A 20,744-nucleotide genomic window follows, 5' to 3' on the forward strand; every position below is an offset into this window, starting at 1 on the left:
ACTTTGCTTCACGGGGACGGATACCAAGTGCTGATGAGGATGTGGAGTAACTGAATTTCTCATGCTGCTGGAGTATAAACTACTGAAAAAAAAAAAAACTTTCGAAAACAATTTGGCGCTGTACTATAGAAGCCAAGGCTATGGTTTTTCCAGTGGTCATGTATGGATGTGAGAGTTGGACTATAAAGAAAGCTGAGCTTCGAAGAATTGATGCTTTTGAACTGTGGTGTTGGAGAAGACTCTTGAGAGTCCCTTGGACTGCAAGGAGATCCAACCAGTCCATCCTAAAGGAAATCAGTCCTGAATATTCATTGAAAGGACTGATGATGAAGCTGAAGCTCCAATACTTTGGCCACCTGATGCAAAGAGCTTACTCATTTGAAAAGACCCTGATGCTAGGAAAGACTGAAGGCGGAAGGAGAAGGGGACGACAGAGGATGAGGTGGTTGGATGGCATCACCGACTCAACGGACATGAGTTTGAGCAAACTCCGGGAGTTGGTGATTGACAGGGAGACCTGGCTGCTGCAGTCCATGGGATTGCAAAGAATCGGACACGACTGAGCGACTAAACTGAACTGAACTATAGAAGCCAACCATGTGACCCAGCAGTTCCATGGTTATGTATACAGCCAAGAGAAATGTGTGCTTACAAGGCACCAACAGTTATCAGAATGTTGACGATGCATTTGTTTTAATAACCCCAAATGGAAATAACCAAAAAGACCATCAAGGATAGAATAAGGTAATACATTCACAGTGTTCATATAATGGGATACTTCTCAGCAATGAAAAGAATGACCTACTACAGGCGACAACATGGATAAACTGCAAAAACATAAAGTTGAGCATAAGATGTCAGACAGGAAAGGACATAGGGGTAAGTCCATCTCTATAAAGCCCAAAAATAGGAAAAATGATCTGCTAAAAGTCATGATAGTGATTACCTAGGTGAGGAGGGGCTAGTGAATGGGGGAGGGGCTTCTAATGGGCTCTGGTTGTTGATCTTGGTGCTAGTCACACATGATTTGCTGAAAATCTAATTTGCTGAAAATCTACTAAACTGTACACTTATGCACATATATATGTATATGAATTATGTGGTGCAGTAATTTAAATTTTTTAGTTTAAAAATTTACAAATTGTTTTAGCTATAATTTCAATATAGTCTTGTAAACATAGTAATTATTTGCAAGAAGTTTAATGTCAGATACCCACCTTATCTGTAGGATTTGATTAGTATTGTCTGGTACGTGAATATGAAGTCGCTCAGTCGTGTCCGACTCTTTTCGACCCCATGGACTGTAGCCTACCAGGCTCCTCTATCCATGGGACTTTCCAGACAATAGTACTGGAGTGGATCTCCATTTCCTTCTCCAAGGGATCTTCCCAACCCAGGGATTGAACCCCGGTCTCCCGCATTGTAGACAGACGCTTTACTGTCTGAGCCACCAGGGAAGTCCATTGTCTGGTAAACTTAAGTAATATCAGATCAGATCAGATCAGTCGCTCAGTCGTGTCCAACTCTTTGCGACCCCATGAATTGAAGCACGCCAGGCCTCCCTGTCCATCACCAACTCCCGGCGTTCACTCAGACTCACGTCCATCGAGTCAGTGATGCCATCCAGCCATCTCATCCTCTGTCGTCCCCTTCTCCTCCTGCCCCCAATCCCTCCCAGCATCAGAGTCTTTTCTAATGAGTCAACTCATCGCATGAGGTGGCCAAAGTACTGGAGTTTCAGCTTTAGCATCATTCCTTCCAAAGAAATCCCAGGGCTGATCTCCTTCAGAATGGACTGGTTGGATCTCCTTGCAGTCCAAGGGACTCTCAAGAGTCTTCTCCAACACCACAGTTCAAAAGCATCAATTCTTCGGCGCTCAGTCCAACTCTCACATCCATACATGACCACAGGAAAAACCATAGCCTTGACTAGACGAACCTTTGTTGGCAAAGTAATGTCTCTGCTTTTGAATATGCTATCTCGGTTGGTCATAACTTTCCTTCCAAGGACTAAGCGTCTTTTAATTTCATGGCTGCAGTCACCATCTGTAGTGATTTTGGAGCCCAGAAAAATAAAGTCTGACACTGTTTCCACTTGTTTCCCCATCTATTTCCCTTGACGTGATGGGACCAGATGCCATGATCTTCGTTTTCTGAATGTTGAGCTTTAAGCCAACTTTTTCACTCTCCACTTTCCCTTTCATCAAGAGGCTTTTGAGTTCCTCTTCACTTTCTGCCATAAGGGTGGTGTCATCTGCATATCTGAGGTTATTGATATTTCTCCCGGCAATCTTGATTCCAGCTTGTGTTTCTTCCAGTCCAGCGTTTCTCATGATGTACTCTGCATAGAAGTTAAATAAACAGGGTGACAATATACAGCCTTGACGTACTCCTTTTCCTATTTGGAACCCAGTCTGTTGTTCCATGTCCAGTTCTAACTGTTGCTTCCTGACCTGCATACAAATTTCTCAAGAGGCAGATCAGGTGGTCTGGTTTTCCCATCTTTTTCAGAATTTGCCACAGTTTATTGTGATCCACACAGTAAAAGGCTTTGGCGTAGTCAATAAAGCAGAAATAGATGTTTTTCTGGAACTCTCTTGCTTTTTCCATGATCCAGAGGATGTTGGCAATTTGATCTCTGGTTCCTCTGCCTTTTCTAAAACTAGCTTGAACATCAGGAAGTTCATGGTTCACATATTGCTGAAGCCTGGCTTGGAGAATTTTGAGCATTACTTTGCTAGCCTGTGAGATGAGTGCAATTGTGCGGTAGTTTGAGCATTCTTTGTCATTGCCTTTCTTTGGGATTGGAATGAAAACTGACCTTCTCCAGTCCTGTGGCCACTGCTGAGTTTTCCAAATTTGCTGGCACATTGAGTGCAGCACTTTCACAGCATCTTTGAGAATTTGGAATAGCTCAACTGGAATTCCATCCCCTCCACTAGCTTTGTTTGTAGTGATGCTTTCCAAGGCCCACTTGACTTCCCATTCCAGGATGTCTGGCTCTAGGTCAGTGATTACACCATCGTGATTATCTTGGTTGTGAAGATCTTTTTTGTACAGTTCTTCTGTGTATTCTTGCCATCTCTTCTTAATATCTTCTGCTTCTGTTGGGTCCATACCATTTCTGTCCTTTATCGAGCCCATCTTTGCATGAAATGTTCCTTTGGTATCTCTGATTTTCTTGAAGAGATCTCTAGTCTTTCCCATTCTGTTGTTTTCCTCTATTTCTCTGCATTGGTCGCTGAAGAAGGCTTTCTTATCTCTTCTTGCTATTCTTTGGAACTCTGCATTTAGATGTTTATATCTTTCCTTTTCTCCTTTGCTTTTTGCTTCTCTTCTTTTCACAGCTATTTGTAAGGCCTCCCCAGACAGCCATTTTGCTTTTTTGCATTCCTTTTCCATGGGGATGGTCTTGATCCCTGTCTCCTGTACAATGTCATGAACCTCATTCCATAGTTCATCAGGCACTATATCAGATCTAGTCCCTTAAATCTATTTCTCACTTCCACTGTATAATCATAAGGGATTTGATTTAGGTCATACCGAATGGTCTAGTGGTTTTCCCTACTTTCTTCAATTTAAGTCTGAATTTGCCAATAAGGAGTTCATGGTCTGAGCCACAGTCAGCTCCTGGTCTTGTTTTTGCTGACTGTATATAGACACCCCCTTTAAAAGAAAAGAAAACAAACCTCAGTGAAGAAATGGACAAATGACTTGAATAGACATTTCTTCAAAGAAGATATACAAATGACTAATAATTACAGGGAAAGAGGCTCAATATCACTAATCATCAGGGAAATGCAAATCAAAACCACAACGAGATACCATTTCACACCCATAGGATGACTATTATAAAACAGACCAAGGTCAGAAAATAACAAATGTTGGCAAGGATGGTGAGAAATCATAACTCTGGCACACTGCTTTCTGGTAGGAATGTAAAAATGGGGCAGCAACTATGGAAAACAGTAAGGCAGTTTGTAAAAAAAATTAAAACTACTAATAAAAAGGAAGCACATTCTTAACAAATGCTATACTGTGGATGAACCTTGAAGACATGCTGAGTCATAACAGGACAAATACAAATATGATTCCACTTATATAAAGTAACTAAAGTAGTCAAATTCATAGAAACACAAAGTAGAATCATGGTTTCCAGAGGCAGAAGGGAGATGAGAATGAACCCATAGTGTTCAATGGGTACAGTCTCACTCTTGCAAGATGAAGAGAGTCTTGGAAATGGATAACGATGGTGGTTGTGCAACCATGTGACTATTTCTCATACCCCTGAACTGTACACTTAAAAATGGCCAAAATAGTAAATTTTATGTTAAGTACTTTTTACCACATTTTTTTGAAAGGGGAAAAGAAAAATTCCTAGTGAATCTCAGAGAATAAATCTGAAAATTCAAATTTGAGAGAAAATTCTTTTGAGAAAAACGTCTTCAAGGGGATCCTCCCCAAATCATTATTTTTCTTCTCCACCTCCCGCCCTGCTTTGCCCTTCCATGGGATTGTTGGACATTCTCAGTGCAGTAAAGTCCACCTTTTATTTCACTCAAATCTGTACCCAAGGACACAGCAGAGCTCCTTATACTCCCTTTAGTGAGATGCGTGACTGCGTGTTAAGTCTCTTCAGTGTGTCCGACTCTTTATGACCCTCTGGACTGTAACCCACGCAGGTCTTCTATGTCCATGGGATTCTCCAGGCAAGAATACTGGAGTGGGTTGCCATTTCCTCCTCCAGGGGATCTTCCCAACCCAGTAATCGAACCCACGTCTCTTATGTCTCCTGCATTGGCAGGTGGGTTCTTTACCATTAGCTCCCCCTGGGAAGCCCTTTCAGTGAGATTAGGAAAGCCTATGTAAAAGCCCTGCACTTGTGCTCTAGCAAAAATGGCAATAGAATTAATCTGAAGGGCTCGGAAGGAAATTTTACCTACTGTGACTAGAAATGAGGGGCACAAAATTGTTTTAGGGAAAACATTCTGAAAAGTCATACTTTTAAGTAATTTAATGATTGTCTGAATCTAGTACCTTCCCTGACCCAGAAGAAAAATGTCTATTGATCTTTGCTAGTCATTTTCCTGCATCTGACTCTAATGAATTAAATACTTTTCAGAGATCACAAATTGTAGATGAATGAAATGAAAACCATCAAAGAAAAATCAGAACACATTCTTAAGAAATCCTTGAGAATTTTACCACTTAGACCACAGGTCTGCAAACACATGTGAATGCATCATGGGCCTCATGAAAAGCTTAATGGAAGCCACAGTATTGGTCTAAACAGGTAGCATCTAATAGTCAATAAAATCAAATAAATGATACTGGAAAATTTTTTAATGTAATACTTTCTACTCAGACCCCAGAGTGCTATTCCAGGTCTTAAAAGTTGTTTCACAATGGATCTTAATATCCTCACCTGTAATATGGAATAATCTACCTTACAGGGTCATTCACTCAAAAAAAAAATTTTATTGTGCCAAGTTGTGTGCTAAGCATTGGGTATTCAGTGATGGACAACTGAATGATGGATATGATTTGTGCCCTCTTGGAGCTTATAGTCTTGGAAGGGAGACATTATGGCTATATCTCATAATTATATGAAGAAAATTAGTCAATGTAATGGAAATGTATAAAATTTTAAATTGGAGCCAGAGAAGCTTTTCTGACAAAGTGGCATTCAATCTATTATCTGTAAGGTAAATGAGTCAGCTGGGTAAAGTATAGGCAGAAAAAGATATTAAAAAGAGGAATCACCAAGCACGATGGCCCGAAGCAGGAAATAACCTGGTGAGTTTGAGGAATTGAAAGGGAGCCAGTATGGAGGAGTGGTATAAAACGAAGTGGTATAAAATGAAGGCATGAGGGAGGCAGGGGCCAGATTGTGCAGACCTGGTAGGTCACATAGGCAATTTGGATTATATCAAGAATATTAGGAAGCCTTTGAAGGATGTTTAGTGTGATGGTAAGAAGATGCACTTGGAAGATTACTTTGGCTGTTACGAAAGGATAGAGTAGAGGAAAAATGGGCCAGTGGAAGGCTGATCTAGGGGAGAAATGATGGAGGCTTGCTGAGCTGGTAATAGGGTTGATATGGAAAAGTGGATCTATTTGTTTTTAAGTTTGGAGGTAGAATCTCCTGGACTTAGCTATGGAGCAGGAACAGAGGGAACATCAACAGTGACTCACGGGCTTCTTGAATGATCCCCTGAAATTCTGATTTTTTTCCACATGCCAGCAAGCAGTTTTCAAACACCAGCTAGATTGTCCTACAATTCAATACAGTTCAGATACTAACTACCTGGAGATGGCGTCAGGTTCTGCAGGTTAGGGGCTCAGTCCTGGAGGACTGCCCTCTTCACCTCCCACCCCCACTTCAGATGCCAAGCACAAGTCCAGGTTATCAGCTGTGTTTCTAATCAACCACCACCCTCTCCTTGAGGGCAATTAATTTGCTATTGTGGTTCACGGAATTCAGAAAAACATTTTATTTACTAGATACTGGTTTATTATAAAAGAATATAGGAACTTCCAGTGGTCCAGTGGTTAAGAATCCCAGTGCAAGAGTCACAGGTTCAATCCCTGGTCCAGGAAGATCGCACATGCTGCAGGGCAACTAAGCCTGTGCACAGCAAATACTGAAGACTGCAAGCCTGGAGCCTGTGTTCCGAAAGAAGAGAACTCATTGCAGTGAGAAACCTGTGAACTACAGCTAGAGTAGCCCCTGCTCACCATGCCTAAAGAAAGCATGTGCAGCAACGAAGAATTAGCACAACCAAAAATAAAGTAAGTAAAAGTGTTTTAAAAAAAGAATATAACTCAGACCAGCCAGATAGAAGTGACGCATAGGGCCAGCTATGGTGAAAGCCTGGGGAACATTCATGCCTGTCAGAGCCTACTCTCCCCGCATCTCCATGTGGTCACCAGCTCTCCAGGCTGGTCCTTTCAGAATTTATGGAAGCGTCATTCCATAGGCATAATTTACTTGATCATTGGACATAGGTGATTGAACTTAATATTCAGTCCCCAGAGGTCAGGGGCTGGAACTGAGAGTTCCTACCATCTAATTATTGGGTTTATTCCCCTGGCAACCAGCTCCCATCCTCAGGTGACTTCGGGATTTTCCAAAAGTCACCTCCTAAACATAACAAAAAGCACCTTTAAGGCTCTTATCCCATAGGAAATTCCAAAGGTCTTAGGAGCTGTATCCCAGGAGTTAAGAAGGACAAAGACCAAACATATTTTTCATATTACAAATCACAGTATCACAACACGCTGCTGATAGTGGTCACTAGAGACACTAATGCCAACTGCTAACCAGTGTGAGTCAGGGAGTCGCCAGTTCGTTCTAGATTCCTTTGTGGTTTTTCACAGATTGTTTTTGTCTCACATGAGCTAATTATACCATCCATACACTTCTGGATTTAAGGTACTTATTAATAAATAAATTGTTAGAACATAAAGATCTTTATTCTCCTTCACTGCCCAAGTCTTTCTCATATACACATTTGTTTTTGTTGAAATGGTCTTAATGTACTGAGAGATCTCTGAAAGGGCTGGATTGTTTAGACAACTCTGATTTTTGAGGACTTCACTGATGGTACATCAGAGTGTCATGGTCTTCCTTGTACATCTACTGGAATATTAGTTTAGACATCATACTAATGTGGCAGTTAATGCATTCTCAAGACCTTATTCACATTCAGCATGTTGTCACCCACTCCATTAAAATTGTTCTCAATGTTCTCACCAAATAAGTAGGGGAGTGTATGATCAACCCTAATTTTAGATGTAAATAAAGGTGATGTACCCTGCAGGTAGATTAGGTATAGGAATCCATTTGTTTTAATGGTCAATTGTGAATTCAAGCTCATTGAGTTGTCCATTCCCTTGATTTACAATTATTAAGCCACATACAGTGGTGGGGAAATGTTCTACTTATGGTAACAATCAAATCCTTGCTCACAACAGAATTTTTTTCCTCTCAAATATAGTCATTTCCACACTGATCAGAGATTGGGATTTCATGACTGACGCTATTTTTAAAATTGAGTTACTATCAACCAGAGGGACAAGTAAATGGATTGGGCAGGCAAAGGGGGTTGTTTGGGAATGAACAGAAGATTAAGTCTAAGATAAGATACCCATGGCAGTTTTACACTGATACCTTGTGTAGTGTGGGAGTGTCCCAGATGGTAGTATTCATATTTGAAAGCCACTATGGCAATGGAATGTGCAGAAATACCTCTGAATGAACACATCTCCAGAAATGCCAATGGCATTGCCAATGATACATCTTTTTTTTTTCCCTCTAGTTGCATTTAAGAGTTTTTCTTCATTTTTACTGTTCTGTAGTGTCTGAATACGAGTTGTTTTTATTTTACCTACAATATTTGATGAGTTACTGCAATAACGCCTTTCTTCAATTCTAGGAAATTCTCAGCCCTATCTCTTCAAAAATTGCCTCTAACCTATTTTATTTTCTTCAACTGGAGCTCCTATTGCATGAAGTCAACTCTCTCTTATATTTTTCATATCTTTTGTGTTTAGGGCTTCATTATGTGTGATGGATGATCTCTCAGTTTACTAATCTCTCCAATTACAGTTTAAATGTGTCCATTGAGTTTGTAATTACAGTGACTATGTTAAAAAAAATCTAGATGTCCACTGCAATGTTAAAATCTTTATTTTTTTCCTACAGTCAAATTATTTTATTCCTTATGCTTTTAAATCTTTTTTGCATTGCTGTAATTATTTTGAACACAATTAATTAGTCCTTTTTAGATTGTTCCATAATTTCTAATTCTCTTTCTTTGTTTCCCTTGATGACTCTGCCTTATTATATGTCTTTGTGTGATTTGTAGTTTAGGAATGTGAACTCATCTTCACTGAGGCTGTGTTTACTATGTGACTGGGGGCTGAGCCCCTGCACAGTGATTTAATATCTGCTTTTGATATTTGCTGTTTCCAAAGTCAGAGTTTTAAAATATTCATGGATCTGGGACTAGCATTTATGTTAAATTCACAGCTGTAATTACCACATCACATGGATAGTATGAATTAAGAGACTATACCCACACATGGGATAAATTTGGGGTTTGACTCTTGAAAAATGTCTTGCCTATTCAGAACCCTAGAGGATGACAAGCTTCCTTGCTGCTTCTCTGAAATTTCACTTGATCTAATTTTTCTAGTTCTCTTTTCACAGCTTGGTGGCTCTTCTAGCATCTTGTCTTTATGTAAGTGTCTTACTTCCAACTCTGTCTTTTCACCAAAACCAAGACATATCTTCAATCCTTTGAGTCATTAAAACTTCTGCTTTGAGACTCGGGAATGGCACTGTCCTGGATTGTTCCTTTTCTTTCTCTTGATTTAGGCTATGTGTTCTTGAGTGTGTGTGTGTTTATAGTTTATCCAGCTGTGTCTGTTCATCTAAGCTTGTCAAGTCTATGTATACCCAGTGGGAGGGTTGATATCAGCTCAGTCAGCTTTGTTACAGGAACAGGAAATCTATCTCTGTTTTTCATATCACATTAATTCTGATCTGAGCCTTCACTTGTTAGGGTTATAAGATATCCAATGTGGTGGGTGGTGGTTTAGTCACTAAGTCGTTCCAACTCTTGCAACTCCATGGATTCTAGCCTGCCCGGCTCCTCTGTCCATGGGATTTCCCAGGCAAGAACACTGGAGTGGTTGCCATTTCCTTCTCCAGGGGATCTTTCCTACTCAGGGATTGCATCTGTGTCTCTTGTGTCTCCTGTATTGGCCAGAGGATTCTTTACAACTGTGCCACCTGGGGACACCCTAAGATATGTAATATCAGTCTTTAAATTAAGAGCTCCTTCCCCTTTCCACAGTACCGCAAGACTTGTCAGAGGCTTGCACAGTTTGCAAAACCTGGGGAAACACCTCTGACGTAGTCAACTGTAATAATCACTGAGGTGTGCATTGCCTAAGGTCATTAAGCTTATTTGAATAAATCCACACCATCCTTTATAACAGGTTTGGTCATAAGTACCTTTTTAGGTTCCATAAAAACATCTACTTCTGCCTTATTGACTACACCAGAGCCTTTAACTGTATGGATCACAACAAACTGTCAAAAAGTCTTCAAGAGATGGGAATACCAAACCACCTGACCTACCTCCTGAGAAATGTGTATGCAGGTCAAGAAGCAACAGTTAGAACCAGACATGGAACAATGGACCGGTTCCAAATTGGTAAAGGACTACATTGAGGCTGTATATTGTCACCCTGTTTATTTAACTTATATGGAGAGTACATCATGTGAAATGCCCAGCTGGATGAAGCACAAGCTGGAATCAAGATTGCTGGGAGAAATATCAATAACCTCAGATGTGCAGAAAGCAAAGAGGAACGAAAGATCCTCTTGATGAAAGGGAAAGAGGAGAGGAAAAAGTTGGCTTAAAGCTCACCATTCAAAAAATAAAGATCATGGCATCTGGTCCTATCACTTCATGGCAAATAGATGGGGAAACAATGGAAACAGTGACAGACTTTATTTTCTTGGGCTCCAAAATCACTGCAGATGGTGACTGCAGCCATGAAATTAAAAGACACTTGCTTCTTGGAAGAAAAGCTATGACCAACCTAGACAGCATATTAGAAAGCAGGGACATTACTTTGCCAACAAAGGTCCATCTAGTCAAAGCTATGGTTTTTCCAGTAGTCATATATGGATGTGAAAGTTGGATCATAAAGAAAGCTGAGCACTGAAGAATTGATGCTTTTGAACTGTGGTGTTGGAGAAGACTCTTGAGAATCCCTTGGACTGCAAGGAGATCAAACCAGCCAATCCTAAAGGAAATTCCTCCTGAATATTCATTGGAAGGACTGATGCTGAAGCTGAAGCTCCAGTATTTTGGTCACCTGATGGAACAGACGACTCATTGGAAAAGTCTGTGATGCTGGGAAAGATGGAGGGCAGAAAGAGAAGAGGGCGTCAGAGGATGAAATGGCTGGATGGTGTCCCCGATGCAATGAACATGAACTTGGGCAAATTTCGAGGGACAGGGAGGTCTGGTGTGCTGCAGCCCATGTAGTCACAGAAAGTCAGAGACGACTGCATGACTGAGCAACAGCAACAATATTCCATTGTGTATATATACCGCATCTTTATCCATTCATCTATCGATAAACATTTAGGTTGTTTCCATGTTTTGGCTGTTGTGAATAATGTTATGAACATAGGGGTCAATATATCTTTTTTTTCAGGATGATGTCTGTGTTAATTAAAAATGTAAATTCCAGGGCTCAACCTTTACCTACTAAGTCAGAATCTCAGGCCAGGACCAGGGAAACTGTGTTAACAGTTCCTAGGTAATTCTTAAAGAAAGTGTGAGTAACACTGGAGATGGGAAAGTCTGGCTTTATTTCCCAGCACATGCTTATGGGCTCATCACATTGTATGTGTCTTAACATGTTAATAGTTATTAGAGCTGAGAATGTTTTATGAAATATCTAGGCTCCTCTATCCATGTAAGAAGCACTTATGAAGCAAATAAAGGGTTACGATTCTGTGAAAAAATAAAACATACCTGGGATATGAAAATTTTGAATACTCCCTATACCATTAGAACACAAACTTTCTATGGAATTGTTGCTTGGCAAGAGAGGAGGTCAGGATTTTTTTTTCCCTAGGGCCTGAGTATACATTTTTGCTTATGTTGCCTGTGCCATGCTGCCTGCCTATTTTATTTATTTATTTATTGGTTTTAATTTTTTTAATTAATTTATTTTTAGTTGGAGGATAATTGCTTTACAATATTGATTGGTTTCTGCCATATATCAGCATGAATCAGCCATAGGTATACATGTGTCCCCTCCCTCTTGAAACTCCTCCCACCTCCTACCCCTTCCCACCCCTCTAGGTTGTCGCAGAGCACCAGATCTGTGTCATACACGAAATGTCCACTGGCTGTCTAATTTTCCATATGATAATATGTATGTTTCAATGCTACTCTCTCAATTTGTCCCACCCTCTCCTTCCTCCCCAGTGTCCACAAGTCTTTTCTCTATGTCTGTGTCTCCATTGCCTCCCTGCAGTATCTTTTTGAATACTTTTTTATCTTTACAGTTTTATCTGAGTATATGGATGCCCAGGAATGGAATTTCTGGATCATATGACAACTCTGTTTTTAGCTTTTTGAGAGAACTCCATAATGTTTTCCATAATGACTGCACCAGTTTGCATTCCCACAACACTATTAGAGGGTTCCCTTTTCTCCACGCTCTCTCCAACATTTGTTATTTGTAGACTTTTTAACAATGGCCATTCTGACTAGTGTGAGGTGGTACCTCATTGTAGTTTTGACTTTGTTGTTGCTGTTTTTCAGTCACTAAGTTGTGTTCATAATTATCGATGATGAGCATGTTTTCATGTGTTTGTTGGGTTCTGTATGTCTTCTTTGAAGAAATATCTACTTACTGACCAGCTACTTTTAATTATAGTGAAAGATCAAATCTGAAGGACTTAGCTTGGTTATGTTGATTACTAAATGCTGAAATCATCTAATGAAGTAAGAAGAGCAGTCTCTAGAAATGAAAACATTAAATTAAAAAAATAGACTGTTATCCATGTTGAATGCCATCTTGGATGTACAAGTTGTCATAAGCATCTTTTTTATTTTCCCAATTTCTTACATCTTTTAGAATTCAATTTTTCATATATTTAAGACAGATTTGCTTAAGCATGTTTTTATTATTTTTAACTGGTTGCTGCTGAGTCTGCTAAGTCGCTTCAGTTGCGTCCGACTCTGTGCGACCCCATAGACGGCAGCCCACCAGGCTCCCCCGTCCCTGGGATTCTCCAGGCAAGAACACTGGAGTGGTTTGCCATTTCCTTCTCCAATGCATGAAAGTAAAAGTGAAAGTGAAGTCGCTCAGTCATGTCCGACTCTTCACGGCTCCATGGACTGCAGCCCACCAGGCTCCTCCATCTGTGGGATTTTCCAGGCAAAAGTACTAGAGTGGGGTGCCATTGCCTTCTCCATTTTAACTGGTTAAGAAATATCAAAGGCTGAATTTGCTTTCTCCTTGACTTTTGTATTGTACCATGTGTAACTCTTCCATAGCTAATCAAATTCTACCTTTGTACTATTATTAAATGTGGCATATTTCATTTCTTCTAATTAAAAAATTGTATTCAAAAGTTTCTACTTCTAAAATAGTAATGATGCTACTCTGTCTTCTCTTAGATTGTAGGGAAAAATTTGTCATACTCTCTTGAAATTTCCTCTCAGAACTTTTAGACAGATTAAAAATTACAATAATTAGAGCAGATTATAAACAAACATTTTAGATTAAAATATATGATACTTATTGCTGAGATAAAGAAGACTTAACTAGAGAGATATATTATGTATATGATTGGAATCATATATTGTTTTTTGTCAGTTCTCTCCAAAAATGTGTAAAACTCATTTATAAAAAGGCAAACAGCACAAGTAGATTTTTGTATTCATAAATAGTTACAGGAATGCTTTCATCTCATAGTTTGTAACTTGACATGGAAACTGTCATTCTTGAATTATAAGGATTTTTAATAATACACTTTTTTTTCTTGATGATTTAATGTTAGGGTCCTAGGATATTAATTGGATGGTATTAATATGGATATTGCCTATGAGGGACTCTGGTTTTTTGCCGGAGGTTAGAAAAGCATTGCTGAGATGTAATAGGAGAACTAGACTTGGGTGGGAGAAGGCAATGGCACCCCACTCCAGTACTCTTGCCTGGAAAATCCCATGGATGGAGAAGCCTGGTGGGCTGCAGTCCATGGGGTCGCTGAGGGTCAGACATGACTGAGTGACTTCACTTTCACTTTTCACTTTCATAAATTGGAGAAGGAAATGGCAACCCACTCCAGTGTTCTTGCCTGGAGAATCCCAGGGACCGGGGGAGCCTGATGGGCTGCCGTCTATGGGGTCGCACAGAGTCGGACACAACTGAAGTGACTTAGCAGCAGCAGACTTGGGTGAGGAGCTTCCCTTGTTTGTACTTGTTTTCCTTGTTTGTCCACAGCGAGGAGCAGGGCCTGGCTACCCAGCATCATCTGTGCTGGGGTGTGCTCAGCACTTCCCTCTGAAAGGCGGCAGGGTCTTGGGGCAGTGGAAGTAGTTCTGGGGGAATCACAACACTTGGGTTATAATTAGGGCACTTTGAATCTGAAATTATGAGATCAGGGTTTCTTCTTTCTAATTTATTTTTCATTGACGTGTAGTTTAAAAACAGAATCACTGTGTTGCACACCTGAAACATTGTAAATGTATTTAACATGGGCAAAATACTTTAAATGGACACTTCACAAGGAATCATATATGAATGAGCAATAAATGCATGAAAATGTGCTCAACATGATTAGTCATCAGGGAAATGAAAATTAATACAACAGTGGGATACCATCACACTTCTAAGTGTGTCTTAGTTGCTCAGTCTGTTCAACTCTGCGACCCTATGACCTGTAGCCCATCAGGCTCCTCTGCCCATGGAATTCTCCAGGCAAGAGTACTGGAGTGGGTTGCCATTTCCTTCTCCAGGGGATCTTCCCAACCCAGGGATCGAACCTCAGTCTCCTGAACGCAGATGAATTATTTACCATATAAGCCACCAGGGAAGCCCACTCACATTTCCAGAATGGCTACAATTAATGACTGACAACACCAAATACTTACATAGACGTGGAACAACTGGAACTCTAGTTCAACCACTTTGGGAAAGTGTTTGACAATTTCTTGTACAATTAAAGAAATGTCCTCTCTATGACTTAGTAATTTACTTCCAGGTGAATTCCTAGTCCTAACCCAAAAGAAAGAAAATATTATATGTATGAGTACAAGAATGTTCAAAACCACTTTATTTGTACTATCAAGGGCTTCCTTGGTGGCTCAAATGGTAAAGTCTACCTGCAAAGCAAGAGAGCAGGTTCAATCCCTGGGTTGAAAAGATCCGTTGGAGAAAAGAAAGGCAACCCACTCCAGGATTCTTGCCTGGAGAATTACACAGAGTAAGGAGCCTGGGGGGCTACAGTCCATGGGGTCACAAACAGTCGGACATGACTGAGCAACTAACTTTCGAAGGGAAAACAATTCAGGTATCCACTAACAAATGAATAGTTACTAAACTATAAATATATTCATAAAATGAAATAGTACTCATAATTAAAAGGAACAAAATAATAATACAAAACAACATGAATGAATCTCAAAAATTTTATGATGAACAGAAGTCTAGCACACCAGAATAGTGCTTTATAATTTCATTTATAATTTCATGTAAGTTCTAAAGTGGGGAAATCTAATCTAAGATGAAAAAAGTCAGAACAGTGAGTGGTTCCCTCTGGAAACATGGCTTGACAAGGAAAAAGCACAGGAGAATGTTCTAAAGTGAGAAAAATAATTTGCACCTTGATATGGGTACGTGTTACACAACTGTGTACATGCACCAAAACTCATTGGATTGTACACTTAAGACTGTTTGTTTCATTGAATGTAAATTATACTTCAGTAAAAAAAATTAGAACAGCAATGTTGTGCTTCTTTTCTGGGAGACACCACTTTAGTAATATGACCAATGAAGTATAACACTGAGGAGCAACCTGAGTAGTAAATACTCTCTGAAGATGCCTCCAAATAATTCTGCCCATCCCTGTACATCACGCACATCCTTCCCTCAGGCAGGAGAGCTTACATCTCCTCCTCTTGAGGTCTGACCTGGGCCTGGAGCTGCTTTGTCCAGGGGAACGCAGAGAAGTGACGTTCAGGGTCTCTGAGCGCAGGCACGAGTAAGCCCCGCTCCCTTTCCTCCTTATCTCGGAGACTCAGTAGCCATGCCGCAGTGAAATGTCCGAGTCGAGTGGGGTTCCCATGGCCCAGAATGAAGGCCTCTTCGGCCCTGTTGCACTCCCACGTGACAGCTGAGGGCCAGCTTAGACGAGGACCCCCAGACTGAGTCTCACCAGCCTCCTCAGTGGCACGTAGAGGAGACAGGAGCTGCCCATGGAACCGGCCCAGGTTGCAAAATCACAAACAAAGAAATAGTTATTGTTTTAAGTTACTAAATTTGGGGGCTGTGTATTACACAGCATTTGATAGTTAAAACAGCTGGAATTAATACTGAAATATAAAGAAAAATACCATCTATATGCTGCAAATGTGGAGGAATTTCTCTCAGTATATGTGGGATCAGATCAAAGGAAGACATGTAGGGCTTCTCATAACTCCTTTCCTGAGGAATGAATTTCTAGGAGCAGAGGAAATTCTGGTAACATGAAATTCCTGCTGGAAAAAGTGTACATTGACATGAACGGGCAAGAGAGAAAGCAGGAGGGCTGTGGAAACAGCCATAATCTTACAAGGTACCTACGAGTATGGTGACAGTGAAGGCCATTCTGGGGAGATGCAGACAGAAATGGGGAACATGGTCTTGGAAGCTGGAGAAAGGGTGATTCTTGTTACAGGTATCAAAGAACTTGGCTGAATTATGTTCTCGTTCTAGCGTTTTGTCCCGGTTCCCACTTCCCTCTTGGTCCTGTACCTCTAGCCTCCGCCTCTCATGCGCCTTACCTGTCGCTGCCAGGATGACCTTTCCAAACTGAACTGTAAGACTTTCTGCTTCAGAGTCTGGAGCAACTCTTTCTGGCACGTAATTGTCAAGTTCTTAGCATGACATTGACCTGGTCTTGTGCTCTGGTCTCCTCTCTCTCCGAATCCCTCTGTGTCTTCCATGTTACTCTGCTGTTCGGAATAAGTTCCCAGAATACATCATGTTATCTGATGTCTCTGTGACGTTGATCTGATGTTTTTTCTCCTAGAATTCTCTTCCCTCCCTTCCTTGCCTTACTAACTCTTTTTATTCTCTCTAAGAATTAATTTAAACACCACCACCCTTAGGAAGTCCTCCCTTATCATCCCACATTGAATTAAATATCTTTACTTAATTCTATTTCTTCTAGAATCCTCTTCTAGTGTCATGATACATTTAATATCATCCTAGTTCTTAATCTGCTATGTAAATTTTGGTTTGCTTTAGAGCACCTACAATGTATCAGGCCCCATGCTAAATCTAACTGGTAAAGGGGTGATTAATAAAGACAGTTCTTGCTCCTATACAGCTCATAGCCTGAAGAGAAAACAGCAACTATAAGTGCTACAAAAGAGAAGTCACAGGAAGACCCATGGGATTAGGAATCTTTAGGGTCAGACATTTCTGCTTACTGCATTTTCATGAGTTCCATGATGCAAAGCTCTTTATTTCATGAAGCAGCAGATGAAATTTTATTATTATTTTTTGATTAAAAAAATTTAAAACATGCATTTAAAAAATTATTTATTTGGCTGCACCAGGTCTTTGTTGCAGCATGCGGAATCTTAGCTCCCTGACCAGGGATGGAACTTGTGTCCCCTGCAATGGAAACACAGGATCTTAACCACTAGACTGCAGAGAAGTCCCTTAAATTTTCAGAGTGTATAATATATTTTTTATTTTGTTTATCTGGACAATCTCTCTAAAATTTTTATTCTTTGTTCCTACATATGGTCTGGAGGTACTCAGGGTAAGCTCACTCTTTCTTCTGTATGTTAGCTCTTCAAGTATTTTAAGATAAGTAAGTTATATGGCCCTGTGTATATCCTGTTCTGGGCAGAAATGGGTGGAGTGGAGTGGAGTGGTTAAATATCCCCATTCCTTCAAAGTAAGAAGGAAAAAACATTTGTGTAAGAGGTAGTATTTGATGACCAGTTAAAGGTGGTGGGTTGAACACAGGCACTCACCTTTGCTGCCTCTCCAAATCCCACTCAAATGACCATAAAGGATTTTTTAAAAAGACATAAATGTCTTCCATTCAAACAGAGTGATGGAGGTACAACAGGAAAAGATTTTGGAAGCTGGAGAGTAGATGGACGGATGAGTAACCCTCACTTGTCGTAATCATCTTTTATCCATGAAAGCAGAACTGAGAACAAGCAGTGGACGAAATCTAGAAGGGAGCCATCTTTCAGACAGTCCTTCTCAGAGGCTCAGGAACTGGCTATGCCAAGTACATTATGCACACCTTTTTACTCCCTTGTTTTGACATCTGGGGCCTTACTTCATGAGGAGACTGCACCTCCCAGAACCAGCCAATTCCTGGAGATGATAAAGATCCCTTTTGATGTGCCTTTCACCTGTAAACCAACCAATCCTGAGCCCACATCACCCCCACCTCTTCTATATCCCAGGGCTAGGTACCGGGCGGCTAGGGACAGCCCCAATGCCACAGAGCTGAAATTAATCAAGCTGCCCAGTCCTAAGCCTACTCACCCTGCCCCTCCCACGCCTCCCGTGAAAACCACAATAAAGGCTCTTGGCCCCAGCCCCCCATTCCCGTCTGTCTTATGACCAACCTTGGAGCTTCCCCATGTGATTCTAAGGCATGTGGCCTGCTCCTCCTCTCAGGACAAGCGAATCACAGGCTATCTTCCATGGCAGTTGTTTCCTAAGCTGTTGGCCTCACAGTATATGGATAAGTATAAAACCTAAATTTTAAAGTGCCAGGAATCTCTGAAAAAGAAGGTAAAGCAGGAGGATTTGGGGAGTTTATATAAGAGGCAGTTAGACCCTCCAGTTGTCCTTGGCTGTTCCTCCACCCCCTTACCTGCCACCACGCATGGCTGCTCAACCCCCCTCCCCCCTCAGCAGAAACTTTGCTTTCTAACAAAAGTGAACCAGAGTGAGTACTAGGCCCTGGAGTGAGGCCACTACACCGAAAACAAGAGTAGCAAGTGCAAGTCTAGTAGTGAAGAGAGAAACCATAGATTCATTCCACTCCAAGATTAGAAGCAAACAGACTGAGAGCCGCCAAGCAGAACATTGGACACATTTCCTCTGCAACTCTAAGAAGCCCAAAGACAGTCCTAAACATCCTGATAATCGGGGGTCTTTCCTAATTCCCCTCAGCTGGATCGCTCTGTAGTGAAGCCCACCAGTCAATACGTCCTGCCCATGCACAAAGAGCTTCAACTTGGACTTGAACGCTTTCACCCTTAGATGAAGTGAACAGACAAGGATTCCAAACAGAGAAAAGTCTGCAACACCAGTGACAGAGACAGAATACAAATTTAAGCTAGAATTTATAGAAAACAGAAACTAAGAGAGAGGAAAAGTTATAAAAAACCTCAACTCAATCTACAGAAATATAAGGAAAAAATAATACATTCATGAAATGATCAGATGAGTACAAAAAAGAAATTTATGAGAACAAAGAAAGAATTCCTGGAAATTCTCTAGGTCTCTCCATGTTGCTGCAAATGGCATTATTCATTCTTTTTAGGGCTGAGTACACACACACACACACACACACACACACACACACACAAAGGAATACTACTCAGCCCTAAAAAGAATATATATGTGTGTGTATATATATATACACACACACCACATCTTTATCCATTCAATTGTTGATGGACACTTAGGTTGTTTCTATGTCTTGGCTATTGTAAATAGTGCTGCTATGAACATAGGGGTGCAGGCATCTTTTTGAACGGCGGGATCCTTCTTGTGGTGCACTAGACTCTCTAGCTGTGGCACAGGCTCAGCTACTCCTCAGCATGTGGGATCTTCCTGGACCAGGGATCGAGCCTGTGTCCCCTGCATTGCAAGATGGATTCTTAACCACTGGACTACCAGGGAAGTCTCTATTTTTAGTTTTTTTGATGAACCTACATACTGTTTTCCATACTGGCTGCACCAGTTTATATTCCCACCAGCAGTGTAGGAGGGTTCCCTTTTCTCCACACCCTTTCTACATTTGTTAGTTGTAGAATTTTTATGATGTCCATACTGATGGGTATGAACTCTTTATAGCTTTGATTTGCATTTCTCTAATAATTAGTGGCATTGAGCATTTTTTTCCTGTGCCTTTTGGTTATCAGTGTGTCTTCTTTGGAAAAATGTCTATTTAGATCTTCTTCCCATTTTTTGATTGGGTTGTTTGTTATTTTGTGATAGAGTCATACGAGCTGTTTGTATAATTTGGAGATTAAGCTCTTGTCAGTAGGATCATTTGAAAATATTTTCTCCCAGTCCATAGATTTTCTTTTCATTTTGCTTATGGGGCTTCCTAGGTGGTGCAGTGGTAAAGAATCTGCTTGCAATGCAGGAGACAAAAGAGATGTGGGTTCGATCCCTGGGTCAGGAAGATCCCCTGGAGTAGGAAATACTGCTCCAGTATTCTTGCCTAGAAAATTCCATGGACAGAGGAGCCTGGTGAGCTACAGTCCACGGGGCCACAGAGAGTCGGACATGACAGCACATGGTTTCCTTTGCTGTACAAAAGCTTGTAAGTTTGATTAGGTCCCATTTGTTTTTAAGTAGAAACATTTTTAGACATTACGAGGTCTGAAAAAATTATCTTCTATACACATTTGTTCAGGAAGCTAATGGAGACGATGCTTTATTAAAATGAAAGAGTCAGCAAAGAAAGGGGCACGTGCAGGATCCAGGAAATGGAGATCCAGCACAGGTGAGGGAGAAGGGAGAGCCCAGGTCAGAGACAGGAGCACAGGCACAGCCGACTGGTGGAAGAGGGAGAGGCAGGAAGGGCTGTCTCCAAGGAGACAGAACTGAGGGAGGGTGCAGCGTGCTGGAAAAGGATGTGAGAGAAGACATGTTCTAGAAGGCATTCAGGGTAAATTAATGCAAGATATGCAGAAAACTAAGCAAATGACAGATCAAATACC

Source organism: Bubalus bubalis, chromosome 2, assembly GCF_019923935.1.
Source record: "Bubalus bubalis isolate 160015118507 breed Murrah chromosome 2, NDDB_SH_1, whole genome shotgun sequence".
NCBI lineage: Eukaryota > Metazoa > Chordata > Mammalia > Artiodactyla > Bovidae > Bubalus > Bubalus bubalis.